We start from the raw sequence: 5412 nt of genomic DNA on the forward strand, positions 1-5412 counted from the left end.
CCGATGATGCGTGAGTAGTTCACCATAGACCTACGGGTCCATAGCTAGTAACTAGACGGCTTCTTCTCTCTCTGGATTTTCAATACAAAGTTCTCCATGATCTTCATGGAGATCTATCCGATGTAATCTTCTTTTGCGGTGTGTTTGTCGAGATCCGATGAATTGTGGATTTATGATCAGATTATCTATGAATCTTATTTGAGTTTCTTATGATCTCTCTTATGCATGATTTCACATCCTTATAATTCTCTTCGAATTGTGGGTTTTGTTTGGCCAACAAGATCTATGATTCTTGCAATGGGAGAAGTGCTTGGTTTTGGGTTCATACCGTGCGGTGACCTCACCCAGTGACAGAAGGAGTAGTGAGGCACGTATCGTGTTGTTGCCATCAAGGGTAAAAAGATGGGGTTTTCATCATTGGTTTGAGATTATCCCTCTACATTATGTCATCTTGCTTAAGGCGTTACTCTGTTCGTCATGAACTCAACACACTAGATGCATGCTGGATAGCGGTCGATGTGTGGAGTAATAGTAGTAGATGCAGAAAGTATCGGTCTACTTGTCTCGGACGTGATGCCTATATGTATGATCATTGCCTTAGATATCGTCATGACTTTGCGCGGTTCTATCAATTGCTCGACAGTAATTTGTTCACCCACCGTAATACTTGCTATTTTGAGAGAAGCCTCTAGTGAACACTATGGCCCCCAGGGTCTACTCCACACCATATTTTCAGCCTTACACTTTTTTACTTTGTTGCACTTTCCGCCCTCAGATCTCACTTTGCAAATAATCTTGATGGGATTGACAACCCCTTTAAAGTGTTGGGTGCAAGCTCTTTTGTGTTTGCGCAGGTACTCTGCACTTGACGAGATTCTCCTACTGGATTGATACCTTGGTTCTCAAACTGAGGGAAATACTTACTGCTCCTGTGCTGCATCACCCTTTCCTCTTCAAGGGAAAAAACCAACGCAAGATCAAGAGACGACAGAAGGATCTCTGGCACCATTGTCAGGGAAGTACTTTTGTTGACGTAGCACATCCCGATCAGCGTCAAGCAATGGAAAAAGCCTAAGGGCGACGACGTCCCTCAAGGTGATTATGTCACCGATAGGCGGAAAGATGATCTTTGGACCGCGCTGAAGGCAAATTTCACCCTACCGCCAGAGGGAGATCCGAATAAGCTAGTTATAGAGCCACTTGTCAAGGCGTGTGCTCTTAAGAAGATGGCACATCTATTCGGGAAGTGGAAGAATGATTTGAAATCAATGTTTGTCGACAAAGGGAAGACTCCAGATTTCGTCGGCTGGTTTGAGAAGATAAGAGATCACTAGCCTGCATTTGTGGCCTACAAGTCATCGAAGAAGAGTTATAAAATGTCAGAGACAAACAAGAACAATGCCGCAAATAAGCAATATCACCATCACACGGGGTCAGGTGGCTACCTCAAAGCCCAGCCGTTCTGGGAAAAAGCTAATAATGACCTGATTGCTAAAGGGGTCCAACCACAGACATTGAATTGGCCAGAGCGTTCAAGGACTTGGTTCTTCAGGGTTGGGTGAACTTTGGACCCTGAAACAGGGAAGTGTTGTTGGATGGACGAGCAACTTGCAACACCCATGATCAAGCTTCAGAAGTGTATCGCTGTAGCGCAGGAAGGGACGTTCATTCCAAACAGATAGAATGATGAGCTGACTAAGGCCCTAGGGAATGCTGAGCACCTTGGACGAACACGAGGCAAACCAGGCTCCATTCTGTGGAAGTTTGGGTTTCCTAACGCAAGCGGTTACAGAAGCCGGGACAGAAAGAGGGAAGCGGAGCTGAGCGACATGCAGCAGATCAAGGCAAGACTGCAAAAGCTAGAGGAACTTGAGAGCCAGCGAGCTGCCGACCAACCATCTCAGCGGCGCGAAGCTACCCCAGAACGTACCCCACCATCTCAGCGGAGAAGCGGCGTGGCTTCCATGGAGCCCGTTCAGTATGACTTCACGGCTCCTAGCTACCCCGTGGATACTATCATGGAGGCTCAACGTTTCGAGCTTGTGATGAAATGTCGGAACCTCACTTTCAAGGCGGCTGTCGGCTCTGTTGAACCTCCTCAACCCAACAGAACTTTTCACTGCCTTCCGATTGCACATGGCTATGCTGTTGTGATGGTGGATCAAGTAATGGAGGAATTTGAGCACCTCGAGCTTGACCACCCAACAGGTGAAGGGGAGATTCAGCTAGTTCGTGCTGTGGGGAGTACATGTCTATGGCAGAAGGAGTTCATCAAGCTTCCAAAGTGGACGCCTCCGCCTCCTCCTCCTCCTCCCCCTCCTCCTCCTCCTCCTCCTCCGACGAGTGATCAGGGCACTCCGCCTCCTTCTCCAGCTCCTCCGACGCGTGAGGGCACTTCGCCTCCTCCTTCGCCTACTCCGGCGCATCAGAGCAGTCCGCCTCCTCCTCCGCCTTGTCGGCAACGTCAGAAGACAAACGCCGCTGCTCTAGCTCGTCTGATGCGTCAGAGCACTCCGCCTCCTTATCTCAAGCGGAAGAGAGACGCCTCCTTCTCTCTGGTGGCTAGCAGTATAAGCAGAGGCGGGAGGCAAATCAGATTCGGTCCATCTGTCAAGCCTCTGGAAAAGTTACCATATGAGAGGACCAAGGAGGAAAACAAGGAGATATGTTGTGCCGAATTGAGGGCCCATTTTGCAAAGAAAACTCCACCTCTGAAGGATAAGCTAGATCCGGTGAAAGTGGAGCGCACTATCAATCAACTTCAACATACACCCGCGCCTCCGCCGGATTCCAACTATGTCTGCATTCTTAAAATGACATATGCACAAGTGGTGCGGTCAGGAACTACTTCTAGTGATGCAAGGTTAGCAGAACGAACAAGTGGGAAAACAATTCCTGAGCTCGATATCTTCGTCGTTAATCATCCGGAGATGGTGCCTAGTACCAATCATGATGATTACTTGGGGGATGATGTAACAAAAGAACAATATAAATACGTGCACGGGAAGCCTCTCGTCAATCCTGGTCATCCTACTCTAACAACGATGATGCACATATTGCATGAGTGGTACATGAAAACCTGCAAGGAGTCTGGGAAAAACACTATGTATGTGGCAGTGACACCAGATCACGAATTAACTGGACTTCCCATGATTACTATTCAATTTGAGGAGTTATTTCAGTTATACAATCAACTGACCCTCGACAAACAACTCATGGCTTCCTACTGTCTGTAAGTATTACTTCTATACATAAGTCTCTACCTCAACTCGTTCATTGCATGTATATATAATTATCCTCACTATATATATTATGTAGATTGAAGATCGTCGAATTAAAAAAAGCAGGAATCGTCGATGTTGGGTTCATTAGCCCAAATGTCGTGAATGAATTCACGGTACGAAAATCAATCAAAGAGACCGAGGAGAACTTGCTAAACTCGTTCCTTATACATCAAAAAGGGGTAATAATCTTTCCTTACAACTTCAAGTGAGTGTGCCTGTCTTCTCTGTAAACTCGGTTTCGCTTAATCGAGGTTAATTAAGTAATGTAATTGATGAGTTATATATGCGTGCGCAGAGACCACTTTATTCTGCTATCCATTGACGTTGGCATGGCACTAGTAAATGTCTTATACTCGTGACGTAAAGCCGAAGAGTATTATGAGGACATTACTGTAATGCTCAAGAAGTAAGTTCAATCAATATATCGACACCATATCGACATGCAACTTTCGTTAATTTCCTGATATCAAGTAATCATTTTCTTTGCCTGGCAGGGTTTGGACGAAGTTCGCCAATAAGGTTCCCGGTCTAAACAAAGAGTTGCAATTTACGCACCCCAAAGTAAGTAGTACTAGCTAGTTCCGCGCATCTCTAATTGATTCAAAAATTCATCAATATATCATTACCATGCTTGCTTATCCGTTTGATTGAACTCTATTCTCGTAAAGTGTATGTACCAGAAAGAAGGCACTGTTTTATGTGCATACTACATATGCGAGTTCATTCAACACTCGACCTCTGAGCGGGTCTTCTCTGAGAAACAATTGCAAGTACGTAAATAATATTCAAAATTGTGTTGAGTTTTATTCATATATATGCATCTATTGACCCCCTTCTTTAAATTAGATCTCGCAGATGGGGGATGAACTCCTACCATATGATCGCATACGAGTAATTCAAGAGGAATTGGCGAGATTCTTTGTTGACCACATCATACCTGAAGACGGAGAATGCCATGTGGATTTGTCATTGCATCTTAATTAGATGATATTTTGGATTAATTGTAAAAGATGTTATATTGTATATATGTAATAGCGTCGGATAGATATACGAAAAATTGTTGCTCGAGCAAGCATGGAGAAAGAGAGGACACTTCTCTCTATTAGCTAGCTAACGCAATATGAAAGCACTAAATTAACGCTCCAAACCACCCCATTAAAAAAACAAAACCCCCAGCTCCGGCGAGATGCTGACACGTGGATGCCATGTTGTCCCGGTTGGTGTGACCAACCGGGACTAAAGAACCTCCTGCCCGGGCTACCCGCAGAGGCCATGTGGAGACCCTTCGGTCCCGGTTAGTAAGGGAACCGGGACTAAAGGTTATGGGCTTTAGTCCCGACCCTTTAGTCCTGGTTCTAGAACTGGGGCTAATGGGCCCCTGGAACCGAGACAAATGGGCCATTTTCTACTAGTGATAGATGTGGTAGATCAATGAACTCCTTGCTCTTGTGCTTCTAAAGATAGTCTCCTCAACACAAATCACTCTCTCACAGAATATGCATGGGTAGGATAGGTTGATTTTGTGGAAAACAGTTTGGGGAGGCTAGAGATCAAGTTTCAAATGATAGGATTGGAATATCTTGGTCTCAACACATGAGTAGGTGGTTCTCTCTCAAAAAATGGATATGGCAGTGAAGTGTGTGTTCTGAGTGCTTCTCCCACGAATGAGAGGTGGGTGAAGGGGTATATATAGGGAGTAGCCAAAATCCAAGCATTACACACAAAAGGGCAAACTCGGTGACACCAAAGTTGAAAACTCGGTGGTACCGATTAGCAAAAAGGTGTGAACTTTTGAATCTCGATGAGACCGATATGTGAAACTCGGTGCCATCGAAAAGGTGACTAATGGCCAGATGGCCAAACTCGCTGGCACCGATACTTAAACTCGGAAATTCCGATTTTGTGTATCTTGGCAACAGAATGTTGGTCACAGTGAACTCGATAGCACCGACTTGGTTTCGGTTGCACCGATTTGGTGGGAATGGCCAGGGTCTCTATGTGAGGTCAAACTCGGTGGGTTCGATATGGAAATGTTGGTGACGCCGAATTTGTGTATGTGGATCTTGACACAGTGGATATGTGGGAAAATGACTGAGTGTTTTGGTGGCTAACTTTGAACATTTGAGAA

Source organism: Hordeum vulgare, chromosome 7H (assembly GCF_904849725.1).
Source record: "Hordeum vulgare subsp. vulgare chromosome 7H, MorexV3_pseudomolecules_assembly, whole genome shotgun sequence".
In the NCBI taxonomy this organism is placed as follows: domain Eukaryota; kingdom Viridiplantae; phylum Streptophyta; class Magnoliopsida; order Poales; family Poaceae; genus Hordeum; species Hordeum vulgare.